Below are 17156 nucleotides of genomic sequence, written 5' to 3'. Positions count from 1 at the left end.
CCTTTTATCTCTACCTGTAAGGCCATCCACATTCCAGGATAATATGGAGAGCATAGCCATCATGATAAAAGCTATTGTTCCCACCTATTATAAATGAAAGTTTTTTTTTTTAATGTGTATTTGCAGCTTTTGTATTACATGCATATACTAATTCTTGACAGGCTGATCTTTTGTGGTGTTGTTTCTTCTAATCTCCATTTGGACCTGTGTCACATTTTCAAGAATTTTTGATTTAATGAAAACCCTCAAACAAAAAACTAAATACAAAACACCCCACCCCCTATTAACTTGGAACAAATATACAAACTATGTACAGCATCAAAACATGAAGTTTAACCCTCTGGAAAGGAACAACTGCTCCAAACTGATGGCTACACCTACAGATATTTTCTAACCTAAAATTAAGGTTAACCATGCTAAAGCATATGCTACAGCCTGTGCTCATTCTTATACTGATTGCTGTCTTTTTTTTGGTCTCCCTTCACCTCCCAGATATGAAAAACAGCTTGTATGCTTTCAGAAAATATTAACTTTTAGCCCTAAGGAAAAGTGCACTGGCTATCTTTAAATATAACTAAATTCTACACTGTTCTATTAACAGTATAAAATTATTAAGGCTGCTAGGGAGGTTGTTACCTCTTATTCAGGTCCCATAAATACAAACTTAATTTCACAGAACTGCTTGCCATTATACCTTTAAATTTTGCATTTCTCTTAGCAAAGAATACTCAGAATTCTCAAGGTTAGCTAGTTACATCTGTAGACAGCTTGTCTCCATGGAAATGAACTCAGCAATGAGTCTTTGTAAATTTCTCTCAGAAGAGAATGCACAGTTGCCCTCAGCTGCAGACATCTCAACTCCACTGAACATTTGCCAGTGGAAAACAAAGAAACTAATATCCTTGCAGTTGTAAGAAGCTTAGCATGTTCATGCTTTCATCATTTTGTCTTATTTTTAAAGCCTGTAAGCTTACAAAAACATATGCTTACTGCTTAAGCCAAAGGCAATACTCTAGACATTCACCCTTGTAAAAATAAAAAGAGAAAATATCCAAATTCTACATATAATACAATAAGTGCACTTTTACACCCCAGCCCCGCCCCACCAGCCCAAGATCCCAGCATATGAACATTAAACTTGCTTTTGTCCAGCCTTTTTTTTCCTCTGTTATACTGTAAAACTTATTTTTCTTACAACTAAAATAAAGTACTTGTTTAATTTAATACCTTTAATACAGACAAAAGTGACAGAAAAGACTCCCACACATTTACAGTAAAGTACACACTACTCAAAACTGTTTTACTGTATATAACATGCAGTTTATATCATGAAATGTTTATACAAATACTAATAACAACAAAAATGGTTTTACTTAGAGTTAGTTTCCCCCTTTTACTGTCCTTCTAAACATTAATGGTATAAAGTGGGGTATATGCTTTACAGTCCACCCACAAGTTTAACAAAAGTCCAATATTTTTAGCCACTTGTTGCACAACCACATTCACAAATGTGATAAGATGCTTTATAGTCTTCCATTTATTCACTTATTTCAGAGTTGCTGGTCTTCCTCCTATTCATCTCTATCTCCCAACACCAAACTCTGTTTCAAGTCCAAGGTGTTGCTGATTCTTCTAGTCAACTCCTGTGCTTTTTCTGTCTCTCAGTCATTTTCTTTTGGAATACTGGAAAATGTTTCACTGGCAAAATATCTCTATGAACATTAACATCAAAAGAATGAGTTGTCTTCAGGCTGCTGACTCACTTTTTGTTGGATAAACTTTTTTATTTCCTCCTTAGACTGTTTTATGTAAAAAAATGCCTTTGACCCTCCAAGAAAAAAAAAAACACTTTGAAGACAGTTGGATACAACAGCATGACTCTCAGACCTGACTCTCAAAATTTTCTGATTGCCGGAATAAATTTGCTTCTCTTCTGCCTGGTGGACAGTGAATGGTCACATTTTCTACAAACACTCTGATGTCTCCAGTTTTTAATATTTAGCAATGTTCTACAATTTTGTAAGGATCAATTCTTTCTGCTGATATGATAGCATCTTTACTAATATAAGTCTTGGCTGCTTTTTTCATGGCTAGGTTTGGAGCATACACTCAATGTGCCCTTTCAATTAACACATTCTGCTGTTAAACACCAGTACAATTGCTTATGGGTGTTTTCATAAAATTAATGCAGTCTCTTCCTTCCAGTCTCTCTGCTGCTGCTGCAGAAAATCTCAGGTTTTCTCTGTGTGCTTGGTCTTCTAAGTATTTGTTTTTAAATGATTTTTCTTAAGAACCCTCATATGCAGACAGCTTTTCTTCATGTCAACCTCTGATTTTTGCAGTTTTATCAGTTCATCTGAATAGTTAGTTAAAGCCTCTTCTAATTTTTTCCAGGATATTGCTGTTTGTATTAGGGTATTCTTTCAATGTTTAATTTATTTAATCACCTCTGAGTACACTTATTTTATTTTTTTCCTCTAAATTACTCAAATCCATATCCTGAACCAAAACTGAAGCTTGAACTGCTTTCTGCTAAACAGCTGCAGAATCCTTCCCAGACAGCTAAAGTAATGCTGTTGATCTGTGTGCACCCATCTTGTATATGTTTGAAGTATGACAAGCAATCACACTGCTTGTGATGCAGGTGAAGTCTGTTCCAGCGCAAGGAAAGAACTGTGTGATGACCCCACATCTCTAGTTTTATTTATTCCTTGATGAAGTCTGAGACCTCTGGTTCTGGTATTGGCTGCACAATTTGATTGGTTGAGAAATGGATCCCTAAGTGGTAAGCTAGGAACATGGGTCCCCTCTCTATCCTTTACAATGCTGAGCACAAGGACAAGGAATCCAGTCTCTCCTGGTAGCCAAAGTTGTTGAGGCCAGAGATTCTATCTGTTAGAAATCTCTGTGCTTCTTTTTAAGTTTTTTTTTTTATAATGTGCCTGGTCATATACATGCCAAAGAGTGCATTACATTCTATAACAGGCCTGCCTAGAGCAGAATATAGGGGAATAATGACATCCTTGACTTTAGAAGAGATGCCTTTTGCAGCTAGCTGCAACAAATAGAAGGGTTTCCTAAATACATTGCCACACGTTGGTTAAAGGAAGGAGAGCTATCAGCTCAAGTGCCCAGATCTCTATTCAGCAATTCATATGGTAGTGGGATTTTTCAATGCACTAAAATGCAGAGTGTTTTTGCTTCTTGAAGGGAATGATGCCATATTTCTTGGTGTTTAGTCTGAGCCTTTTTTCTAAGCAGCAGGAATTGACTTTAGTTTTGGAACGTATATGTATCCAAAGAGGATTTAACAATTATGCCCAGTTTGCTATCATCAGCAAACTCTGCTAACCAGAGATAACTGTTATCAGTTTGGAGGTCAAAAACAGAGATGACAAATAGGAGGGGCCCAATACAAATCCCTGGGGGACAACATTGGTCACCTTCTATCTCTAAGGAGGTATCACCCACTGAGACAATGTTTGTTCTATCCATAAGTCAGTTACTTATCCATCTTTCCATGTAGGAATTTGGGTTTCAAGCCATCAACCTATAACCAATTCAATCATGTAGCATGTTATCAAATGCCTTGGCCAGACTGAGGTAGGCAGTGTGGATGGTGTAACCATTATCAACTGACTAAGTGACCTTCTCAAAGAACGTGACAAAATTCAGCAGGCAGGACCTTTGCTTTACAAAGCTGTACTGCAGTGGGTTGAACTTAGATTTCTGATGTCATGATTTATGAGGGTGGTGACACACACCATGCTTTTACAGATAAAAATAGTAAGGCTGATGAGACTATAGTTCCTGGGGTCTGTGATCAGTCCACCCTTATGGAGAGACATTACTACAGCAGTGCACCATGATTTAGAGGTATAATCTGCTTCACGGCTTAGGTTAAACCGTTTGAGGAAGGTATGAGTGACTACATGTTTAACACTGTTTTTAGACAACCTGGTTTCTTATTTGGGCTTATGGAGGAAGTGTTTTTGGTCTTTGAGAGTACTTTAAGAGCATTTTCCTTAGTTATACCAGGAGAGAGTTACTCAAGGATTGTTTTTTTATGAGGGGATGGTAGCTTCAGGAGTGAAATTGGCTGTAAACCAGCTAAGCAGTATGTTTGCAATGTTTTTTGGGTTTGAATGGGAGACTCTATTATGGAAAAGATTGGAGCAGTGTTAATAGTTATTTCTTAGTTTTCTGATCTAACTGAAAGATGACCTGTAGTTATCTTTCACTTCAGCTGCTGCTCTTAATTTGTGTGGTGCTTTAATGGTCTTTATAGTTGAGGTTGCTGAGACAATTCTGATGCTGTGGACTTCTGGCCCTACAAAGAGGTTTAAAGAGCTTCTTCCTTAGGCTATACAGTTTGCTTATATCAGCAGATCACCAGGATGGTTTATTTTTGAATTTACCATTATATCTGGAGGGACTGTCAAATCAACGCACTTATTTAATCAACATCATTAAAGCCTATAGTCCCATTTTCTACATTGAGTGAAAGTGTTGCACCAACAATTGATTATTTATTAGCATTTGTTCACCAGGATGATCCAGCTGGTTATATGCAGAATACCCCCAGGATGATCCAGCTGGTTATATGCAGAATACCCCCAGGATGATCCAGCTGGTTATACAGAATACCCCCAGGAATATCCAGCTGGTTATATGCAGAATACCCCCTTTCAGTGGAGTCCCACAGAGAAAAGCTCCATCAAATAATAAAAGCAGAAAAATAATCTAACAATAGATAATAAACTACCTTCAAAAATAAAACAATCTACAGTAAACAATAAAAATAACCATAATCTATCAGAGTACATAGGCTGCATCTGGGTGTTGCAAAGCCTTTTACACAAGAAAAAAAAAGGTCCAGCAGTTACAAATCAAGTCTGAGTACATAGAAAAACAGAGGATCTTTTGGGACAGCATATTATGTTCTTGTATAAATACGAAATAGGATTTAAAAGTAGATGTGTGGTTAAATATAATATTCTTCAGATAGCTTTTAACCTGTTGTAATCAACTATTTGGTAGTTAAGATAAGGAAGAACTGATAGAGAATTAACTCATGAAACAGAAGAAGAAGAAGACACAAGATGGGACAAAAGAAAGGAAGAATCAGAGTGTAAATCTGTACTAGTAGAAGAATGAGAGGTGGAGGGGGTAAGTAGTATCAGTGTGACCAACTAAGTAAGGAGACAGCCTGGAGCAGATTAGGGGTACAGCCACAAGTCCTTCTGGTGCTACCTGAGTTGAAGTTGGAAAGCCTTTGATCTGTTAATTTGTTTTATTATTAAGAGAGAGTACATTTCATGGCTAATATATGTATGTGGGGTATAGACACTCACCTTCATGATTGTTAGCTTTTGTTGTCTGAAGAAGCAACTTGTCATTACAACAGGGAGATCTCATAGGGGGAGGAGGAAAAAGCAGCAAGGAGAGTAATATTGCTGGAACTGAATTCATTCACAAGTCTTGGTGAGTACCGTCAAGTCACGGATCCTGTTTTCACAAAATCTCACCAAGATGATACTGATATATAGATTGTATTTTACATAGCATATGTCATGGACAGATGTAGGGCAAAAAACAAAAAAGACAGCTGGGTGCACAAGTCCCAGGATAAAAAAGTGCCCAATCCTGTATGCACAGTGGCACCACAACAGGAAAAAAATGACAGTGTAGAATCCTCAAGACACTGAAACATTCCTACTGTGGGTTTAGGCCAGGCTCAGGAGGAGAATGACCAGCCTGTTGTGGAAGGATGTAATAGGTCACAAAATAAAAAAAAAAATTACAGGCCAGAAAAGAGCCACAAAGATGATAGAGTGGACTATTGAGGATAAGGAAGAAATTATGCAAAAAGATTAAGACAGAATTTGGAGGAAGAAAAATACTTGCACAAGAAAAACTGTCAAAAGCTTCAAATGCAAATTTGTGTTTATTAATACAATAGAACCATGAAAAACAATACACAGACAAAGAAATTTTGGGCCGCTTAGACAAAGAAATGACAGAGTAATATAAATAACAAAACATAGAGATTTTTGAAAGGTATAAAAAAGAAACATGGACATAAGAAAGAGAGATCTGATATGGTGCAATATTTATGCAAATTAGAAAGCCAAACTAATCAATACAAAAAAGTGGCTCCAAAGATATTTGAAGAGGAATACACGCAAAGGCACCCAGATATGGAAGATTTCACAATACAAAAAATAAGATCATAAAGGGGGACTGTACAAAAGAAGATTAGTAAAGTAGAATAAATAAATAGAAGCTGAAGTTATGGAATACCTGCAAAGTGAAGGATTTATTGTAAAAAGTCAAACATAAGTTATGTCAAAACATGATGGAATGATGAGTCACCAAATAAAGGAAAAACAAGTGGAGCAGGAGACAACTGAAAAGGAATTAGAGACATGGGAAAGAAAAAGAGATGTAATATGGTGCAATACTTATGCAAAATGAGAAAGTAAAACTAATCAATACAAAAAAAAACAAAGATATTTAAAGAGAAATACAGGCAAAGGCATCAGGGTATGGAAACTTTCTCAATACTAAAAACAGGAAAACAAAGGGGGAAAGTAGAAAAGAGGATTAGTAATGAAGAAGTTAAAGAAATAGAAACGGAAGTTACGGATTATTTGTGAAGTGAAGGATTTGTTGTAGAAAATCCAATTGGGTAACTTCACAGCATGGTGGAATAATGAGTCCCCAAATTAAGGAGTAGCAGGTGGAATGGGAGGCATCTGATCACTTGCCACATGATGATGCTCTGGAACCCTCAGCAGGAAACTAGTACAAATGTTGAATTGGAGTTTCACAGCAAGGGCAGGAGTAGGAAACAGTGGCAACTTAGATGCAGTCAATGTTGTAGAGTGACAGGCCAGTGAGTTTCCATATGAAAGAGCAACAGATGATGAAGGATGCAGTTGAAGAGAATATGTCACTGGAAGATGTTCTGGAATTTTCTGTAGAATGCTTGCAGGAAACAGAGAATAAAGATTGTGCCTTCAGTTTAGAAGAAAATTATCTAAGGGAAGATTTCCCTGATTTAATAGAGATGGAGAGATATATTAACATCACTGAAAGAAATAGATTACAGAAAGTAAATAAGACCCAAAATGTTAGAAGTCTGATAAAACAAATGGTGTGACTGATTGGTCCCAAAAGGTATTGGATCACTTGGACAGAAAAACAAGAAACATTCTTCACTCTTATCAAATGATATATAAAAAATCAGTGAATACCAAGATTATATATTATATATCCATGTTTCTGGAGGAGGTTTGGACCTCCTTGAAACTGATAACAGGTATAGCTCTGCAATCGTGAGACTGCATACATATCTGCTGACCTCAGCATATGTAAACATAGTGAAAGTTTTCAAACATGAGGAGTAGTCATCTAAGATGATTTTCCTACTTTGTTTAGCAGATGCATATTAGTGTCTGGCAGAAAGCGGTAATGGAAATCAAACCAGAAGCAAACAAAAATCAGGCAGCAACTAAATGTGCCAAAAAACTAAAGAAAGAATATAAGGATCAGATGAGAAGGTAAGACATGTGGAAAAGGCATAAATATTGTGTTAGGTACAGACAACTCCTAGAACAACATCATGCTGATCAGGATTTGACACAAAAATGGTTAAGGAGAGGTGAATTTAAACCAAAAGATGAAGGGTTTGGCTGGCCAAGATAGTGGGCTATGTACACTTTGGTTTACAAAGTCCATTGAACATGTGGGAGAAATCAGACTAATGCTGGTTCTGCAAACAGAACTGGAAACAGTCACACATCTTGTTGCTGGGTGTGACACACTACTGGCAGAGGGCCTGTATACTGAAAGTATAATAATGTGGCAAGACTGTTGCAGTGGGGATTGTGCAAACATTATTATACTGAAGTAGCTGAGAAGCATTGGAACATAAGCCACAAAGCATTTTAAAGAATGATGAAGTTTATATCACATGGGCTCACCTATTACTAACAGTTCAGAAAATAGATGCGAGAAAAATAGATATAGTAGTCCATGAAAAGAAGACAAAAGTAACACTGATCACTGAAATTGCTACGCCTAGTGATTAGTGTCTTACATACAGAGAGTCAGAAAGTCATAAAATACCAGCATTTGCAGGCAGAAATACAGCAATGTAGGAGAAAGATACCCAGACAGTTCCAATAGTAGCAGGAGCAACAGGTCTTATAAAAAAGAATTTATAGTCATCTTTAGATATGTTACCAATACATGTAACCACATATGAATTGCAGTTGTTGTTAACTCTGGGCACATTATGGGTGCTTTGAAAATTGAAACAATACTAATTTCATGAACTTTAATCATACTCTGACTTAGGAATGCGGTCCATTCTCGTCATGGTATTAGAAACCCAACATGGAGAAATTAAACGAAGAGAAAAGAGCTGAATAATGTTGTTTAAGATGGGGCATTCTTCTGGTTTGTAGAAAAGCTTGTGGCAAGTAACTAGCTGTAAGAATGCCAAGGGCTGCAATAGTTACATCCAGTTGAGTTGTTTAAATGCCAGACAATGGTGTGACCTATAAAGTCTTCCTGCAGCAAATTAATCAGCTTTGTTATAACATTGATTAAGGTAATGGATCATGTTGCATTAAGGTTAACAGGTATTGGCGATACATAGAAGAGTGGAGGAAGCAGGAAAGGCAAAGAAATTTGTTTTCTAGCAGCACTAATTAAGCAAGAAGCAATCCTGTATAATGTGTCAAGTTTTTTGGTATTTTTTTTCACAGCTTCATTTCTGCGGATGTCATATCTTGGATTTTCATCAGTAATTATGTCCAAATAGCTTAGTATGAGACAGTAGTTCAATTCTGGCATTATTTGAGGAGTGCACTCTGTCTGTTTATAGGTTTACAGTTAAATGCTAGGCAGTTAGTTTGCAGATCATTACAAGCCTAGCAAAAAAAAAAAAAAAAAAAAAACAAATATTCAAAATTGTCCTCCAGCTTAAAGGAGAGCAAGACAAGATAGACCAGGGAAGAATGTAAGGCTGCCCATCAAATTATCTAGGCTTACCTTGAAGGTAGCAAGGGTGCTACTCTGTTTGACATGTAGTGGAAGCTTATTCCAGGGGTTAGGACATGTTAGGATATTAATTTATCACTCCAATGTAACTTTGTTAGGACATCTCGAGAGGATGATCCTGCACACATACTCTGAATGAAGGACGTCATGCCCCCCTTCTTGTAATAGGGGCAGGGGTGGATGTTATGGCCTCTCTTGGAGAGGGATTGTAAACTCAGAACAGTCTCTCTCAGATGTTCTATACAACTATACATTTCTTATATAAAACATACCTATAGAGACATTTATTGTTGGTCATTAGTTGATGGATCCATTTAATATATTTAATATATCATATAGTTTTTTGAAATATATACATATTTTAACTAGATTAATATTAATTATTTACATTTTGAATACCTTAAAATAAATGGATATTCAGTCAAGTATATATTTTTACGTTAGTTTAGCACGAATTGTCTTATAATATTAATGTATTGTGTAGACATAAGTAAGATGAATGTAACACGTTATGCTTATCGCACATAAAAACATCTTGTGGTTAAGTAAAACACCTTATTGATTTAGCTTATGATTATTATCATGTTTACCTAGACTGATAGATAATTAAATGAAGGGAACATGTTATATACACTTACATGCAATTAATGTGTTCTTTGATAATATTATATTATTAACGTGAAGTTTTAAAGAAGTTATAATATAGGAAGCGTTTTCCGTACATGAACTATGGCTTTAAACACAAATGGTACTTAGAGATCTATAATTGATTAATTGTTTTTAGCCGCCAAAAATGCAGCTAATTGGGAGATTTGTTATACTATATAAGATGAATTCCTTTTGCATAAACTTTGTAACCTGATGAAGCGCACTGTTAGGTGCGTGAAAGCGCTTGTTTTATTTTAAAAATAAAATTATTTGCTGTTTATCGTGGAGGCTTCAGTGATTTGTTGAATAATCCGTACATCTTCTTTTTTACTGGAGCCTTGGATGGTCGTGCTGGGTTTGCTGTTGATACTCTGGATCCTTTTGTTCTTGTTCCCGGCTAATTATCACACGATGGAAAATCTAAATATAGAGTTGGACTATACACCGAAAGTTGCTAGCGATGCTATGAATTGGAATACCATCTTCCACCAACGTGAAAATTCTTTATTGAATTTTAACATCCAAGGTAATGCTGTACAGGAGGTGAATACCCACAGTGAAAACATGCAAGATTTTTATGGGGAATTGAGGAGCCTGGAGAATAATCTTTACAAACTCCATAGGCTCATTTGGCAGAGGAAACACCTGGAGGCATGCCTGCATTTCAAGGTCATTCCGCGAGGCATGCGCGTCCTCTGTATGCCGAGCTATGGAGAGGCTCATCCGGAGCTCCTACGAAGATGGCAACAACTCAACCTGGAGCTTGGCAACAGCTACCTGAGATTACTTATTGACTATTTCCAACCAGCGGAGAACGAACTTATAGATAAAGTTGAAGGTGAGCATAAAAATATAATTGCAAAATATAAAAGTGAGCATTGCATATCCAAACTGAATAATATGCTATCGCAAGTGACTTTCTATAGCAATAAGCTGGAACAAGTGAAATTAAAAAAGCTTAAACGAGATTGTAATGATTTTCATGTCGGCAACATTTTTATATGGCCGAGGTATAATGAAGCAGTAGTAACTGGAGAGACTAATCGAGCTAATAATGATATAGCAAACAGCTCAACTACTAATACGACCGCTGTTAATTTAGACAGCATTACATCTAGTAGTGGCGTGCCTACTTCACCACAATCAGAAGTAGACATTATTTCATCTGCCTCTTCTTTACCTTGCAATCAGCAAGGTTTGAAATATTCAACCACAGGAGCCAGACCGAAAGAAGGTACAGGTGTATTAAACATTACTTCTAATACAGCATCGATTTTAAACTCCCCGCTCCCGTACAAACAACGAGCCCCGATACGTTCCACCAGCAGGGGAAGGGGGAAGCGCAAGATGTCAGGAGACAACTGGGAGAACAGGAAGAAGAAATTTTGAATACCCTGTTTTTCAACATTTCGTCTAGGGAATTAACTGAAACTGAATGCTCCGTACTTAACAAGGGTTTATCTTATATTCCCTCACGAGGCAGTGAACTTTCAGACACTCTCATAATGCTTCGGAAGTTTACCAGAAAGTTGGCTTTGAGACTTTTATTTCAGAATCCTGAGTGTAATGATGGTCTACCTAAAACTACGGCCCTCAAAAGGAAAAGTACTTTTACTCCACCGTTACCTGGCTCCATAGAGTGCTTTTTACGAGCATGTGAATTTGACTTTTACACCTATTATAAAGAGAAAGGACATAAAAATTGTTCTATAACATGAATAAATCACAAAGGTGTAGTTTAGATTCATTGTGCAATGATGAAAGTGTGGTATTTAGACCCGCAGATAAAGGGGGGGGTAGTAATAATGGATTCCAGCTTCTATAATAATCTGATGATTATGATGTTGAGTGACGATACAGCATATTTAATGATTAACAGATCTGAAGTCATGTCAATAATTAGGAATGTCCAAGATGTACTTTATGATCTCCTAATGTCAAGATGCATTGATAAACAGCTTTACGACTACTTGGATATATAGGCCCCTTTAATTCCTATTATAAAGGGACTCCCCAAAATACATAAAGGGATATATCCTCCACCAATACGGCCAATAGTATCAGGCCAATCATGGGTTACTGAGAATGCCTCACAGTATGTGCAATATAAATTGGTTCCTTTGGTAGAAAAAATCCCTACCATACTAAAAAATTCATATAAATTATTGGAAGATCTTGAAAATTCTTTATGGATTGAAAAAGTAAATCAAGAGACATTATTAGTTACTTTAGATATAAGGAACTTGTTCACGAGTATACCCAATGAATTTGGTGTGGAGGCCGTCAGAAGCTGTTTAAATGATTATAGAATGGGTAACCAGAATGAACAATTTGTGATATGTGCTCTATTAGAGCTGATACTTAATAATAACATCTTTATGTATCAGGACAAGATCTATAGACAGACATGGGGGGTAGCCATGGGCACCCCCTGTGCGAATGTCTATGCTAATATAGCAGTATATGAATGGGAGAGAACCTACATTCTAAATAATGAAAACTTTATTACCAATGCAATTTATTATAGGAGGTTTGTGGATGACATTCTACTTTTTTGGAATGGGAGTGAGGAATCCTTACATGATTTCATTAAATATATGGAATCAACTACATCCTTCCTTAGCTTTACTTATGAAGCTTCTTTGAACAAGGTTAACTACCTTGATGTAACAATAATGAAAAATAATCTGAATAGATTTACTACATCACTATTCAGAAAACCCTGCTGGAAGAATGCCATACTACAACATGAGAGTATGCATCCACGCCATATTTTTCCTAATATTGTAAAAAATCAAATGGATAGAATAACCAAAATATGTAGTGACACCAAGGACAGAGAAATGTTGTTGAATTTTCAAAATAAATGTTTTATGAATAGGGGTTATTCAGACTATTTACAAACATCTTCTGAAGATAGTAATAATATGGCTCCTAATATTAGTCACAAGCGAGGTGGATATAGGCATTATAATGAATCGAACATGGGCAAGATACAATATGACATCAAATTCACCAATGATATTAAATATATAAAGGAGATTATCCATAAGAATTGGAAATTACTTTATATGAATAAAGAATTGAAGAATGTGGTGGGTGAATACCCCATCTTCAGATATAGCAATTGTCCAAACTTGAAAAGGTTATTGTGTAAAGAAAAAATATCACTTATACCTTTGGATATTAGAACTAAATATAGGCGAGGAACCTTTCCATGTAAAAAATGTTGTGTCTGCAATTACATTAGTGACCAACAGTCATATGAAAACATACAGACTGGCTATAATTTTATACCAAACTTTTATGCCACGTGTGATACCACAAATATAATATATTTGGCCACATGTGTCTCCTGCGATGTATATTATGTGGGTATGACAACGCGCAGGCTCAGAGATAGAGCCTATAACCATCTATATGACATACGGAAGATGAACATCAATAATGCATTAGCTAGACACTGTCAATTGTTCCCATCGCACATATTTAAATTTAGGGTCTTACAGATACTTTACCCTAATAGAAGGGAAGGTAATGCACTAGACACTTTAGAACTCTATGAGTTGAAATGGATATTATTGCTCAGGGCGCACATAGAGCCAGGGTTAAATACAGCTATTAATATTAGACCAGCGCTTTTATAGCTTAGAGATTAAATTGAATTTTATGTTAAGAATATATAGACAAGCTGATGACACACAATATAGGGGCATATAAGCTTGCGTATAATTTGTACTGTTTTTAATTGTTTCACTCTGTATGTTAATATTGGTAACACAACTATACATTTCTTATATAAAACATACCTATAGAGATATTTATTGTTGGTCATTAGTTGATGGATCTATTTAATATATTTAATATATCATATAGTTTTTTGAAATATATACATATTTTAACTAGATTAATATTAATTATTTACATTTTGAATACCTTAAAATAAATGGATATTCAGTCAAGTATATATTTTTACGTTATTTTAGCACGAATTGTCTTATAATATTAATGTATTGTGTAGACATAAGTAAGATGAATGTAACACGTTATGCTTATCGCACATAAAAACATCTTGTGGTTAAGTAAAACACCTTATTGATTTAGCTTATGATTATTATCATGTTTACCTAGACTGATAGATAATTAAATGAAGGGGAACATGTTATATACACTTACATGCAATTAATGTGTTCTTTGATAATATTATATTATTAACGTGAAGTTTTAAAGAAGTTATAATATAGGAAGCGTTTTCCGTACATGAACTATGGCTTTAAACACAAATGGTACTTAGAGATCTATAATTGATTAATTGTTTTTAGCCGCCAAAAATGCAGCTAATTGGGAGATTTGTTATACTATATAAGATGAATTCCTTTTGCATAAACTTTGTAACCTGATGAAGTGCACTGTTAGGTGCGTGAAAGCGCTTGTTTTATTTTAAAAATAAAATTATTTGCTGTTTATCGTGGAGGCTTCAGTGATTTGTTGAATAATCTCTCTCAGATGTTGTAATAATCAGAAGACGATTTGGCTTTACCTGTGAAGCTTATTCTGATCTGCAGCACAAAGAAAAGCAGTACAATGACTGCTGGAATTTTGAGAGAATTAAAAACTTAACTGATAGTGACCTGACCAGTATATTTCTTTCTGTTTTTGGCAATGTGATTACACATTCCTGCACTGTATGTAAACTGCAGTTCCGATTTGCATTGTAAATAAACTACACTTAAACCATAAGGTGAGTGTCCAGTATGTTAAGCATAGTAGATACAGCCACCTGTGCTTACTAAGCATCTAACTTTGCCAGTTTTGCAAAGTTTCTAGTTTTTTCAGCCATTGGTTTGTTCTCCATCATTAATTCTGCATGGATAGTAGTGTAGTAGGCATGACTATGGACCTGGAATACATAGGTATTTTTATAATTATTTTTATTCCTCATAAGTTGGCTTTGATTTCCACTTTAAGATTCCATCTTGGAGCCATGGTATCTAAAGGTTCCTCACAAGAAGGTGCAATAGGCTGCTTCTCTTTTTCCATAAAAGTGGAGCACCCATTTCTTTTATCAATCCTAGATGATCCCGAAGCATTTTTATTTCTAATTGTTACATATTGTTATAGCTTCATTTTTTATGTTCAGTTTTTTAATATATGTTTAATTTTAAAAGCTTATAAAAACAACCAGTACATAGAACCACAGTTGGGGAAAACAGTTAAGTGTTTGATAAAAGGCAAGTCACCCTAACAGGGGAAAGACAAGTAAATTATTTTCCAGAGGAGGGACTCACTACTAACCTAGAAATTCCCCTGAGAACACAGCGATAAACCCAGGATGATCTGCGGAACAGAAAGGATAATTAAAGTCTATAATTGCTAAGGGTACATTTTCTTGACTTTTTCAATAAAGACTTTGGTTCACTGTATTTTTTTTTTTTATTTCAATTTCTGTCTTTATACTGCTGGCAGACAAAAACAGGAATGTTTTATATATATATATATATATATATATATATATATATATATATATAATTTGTTATAACTTGATCATGCTTATTACTTTAACCATAATTTCATATCAGACAGACAAAATGTTAAGCTTCAGTTGATCTATGCAAGGTGAGTCCCCTTTTCCCACAAAAGTGGAAGCCCTGGGGATAAGCAGGTAATATGGTCAATGACTAGCAGTACAGAATGCAAGATACACAACAAAGAGAATTTAGACACAGGCCACTGGTTTATAACTTTAGCCAATCTATTTTGGGGCATAAGCACTGTTCAATTAAATTTACAGGGTCTGTTTTTAATGGTATGATCAGAATATTTGGCCTTAGAGCTAACTGACATTTCAGGTTATCTATCTCCCACCCCACTCCCTTGCTCTGATTTGCTCACAACATGCATCAATCCTCCCATAAAAGTGGAGGAAAAACACATGAGCATGGAGGATCTTGTTTGCATTTGATTTTTTGAGTTTTTGTATTTTATTTGGGTTTAATCATTCTCCAACAGAGTGCAACGTTATGCTTCCACACAGATGACATGATGGATGGATGAATCTGAAGAAGCATCAGATAAAAGTGTTGCAGAGCAGTATACAGGATGACTGATTTTATATTTAAGAAGAAAGGTTTTACAATTTCATGTTTTTTTCAAAAGTCTCCAGAATTTACCTCCGTTTTTTTTTTTTTTTTTTTTTTTTAAACGTGTTAATGATATAGGGGGAATGGCCCCTTTTGGACTGGCATCCATTATCCAATCACAAAGCCTGGGGATGTGAACTCTGAGTCCTGCCCCAGCACATCCAACCAGAGAGGACTCCTTGTTCCGCACCGCCCACTCCTTTGTTAACAACTTGAATAAATGTAGCAGCACTTTCTAAAGTGGTTATGTATACATCAGTTTTTATCTATCCTGAAATAAAAGAGCTGAGCTATTTCAACCAATATTGAGGATTCCAGACCACTTTACTTTCTTTTTTATATCATAATTTTTTTAGTTTTTACAGCGTTAGGGTTCAGATTTTTTTCAGAGCTCCTCCTAGCTGTACAGATGATGCTAATCAGGATTTATCTACTTACCCTTTTTCAGTATGTTAAACATGCCACACTGCTGGATAACATAATTTAGTCAAAAATATACTAAATTAAAATAACTTTCATTCCTACATCACTGCCTGGAAAAACAATCTCATTGTAATAAGTTTCATACCTGCAAAGAGAAAAATTGCAACTCTCTGTGTGTTACCATATCCAAAACAAAGAGAGAGAGAGAGTGTCTGCTTTCTGCAGGACAGTTAGGACCAGATTCAATAAACCATACACTGTGTATACGATATGTATTCAATAAAATTCTTATCACATTTTTTGTGCTTTCTAGTCACTCAAAGATTACACTAAGTGTACATGTAGTCTACACTTTCTGGTAACCTTTATGAATCCCTGTAAATATTTAAAGCTGCAATATCAACAGTAGAAAAACTAACATTAGGAAGAAGAAGGTTTGCATTATGTCTGTGTTGTCTGCTCACTCAGAACAGTGTACACTTAGTGTAGGCTTTATTGAATCCGGCCCTTAGTCTTTTATCAGAATCTGGTTCTGCTATGGGTAACTACGAGGAGAATCCATGCAAATTCTTCTGAGTTTCTGTGAATCTAACAAAAGTATATTTCAGGATGTGTATTGAAATGGGGTGGGGAACTATCATCCCACAAAAGCACTGTTGAATTACATAATTCCTAAATGAGTGCTAAACACAGCTGTGACTTCACTTTGCCATGCCTTAAACATGGAGCCAGAAATACAGCTTGGAACAAACTTCCTCAGAGCATCAGATCCATACCCAATACCGGCATCTTTAAAAAAGCCCTAAAAGATCCTCTTCCGTCCTCCTGGATTTGTTCCTACCAAACTCCAAGCTAATTCTCTATGCAGCTCCT

This window comes from Protopterus annectens, chromosome 17.part0 (genome assembly GCF_019279795.1).
Source record: "Protopterus annectens isolate FY-2018-M chromosome 17.part0, PAN1.0, whole genome shotgun sequence".
Lineage (NCBI taxonomy): Eukaryota > Metazoa > Chordata > Ceratodontiformes > Protopteridae > Protopterus > Protopterus annectens.
The sequence above is the reverse complement of the archived record's forward strand: the minus strand, read 5'-3'. Positions refer to the sequence as shown.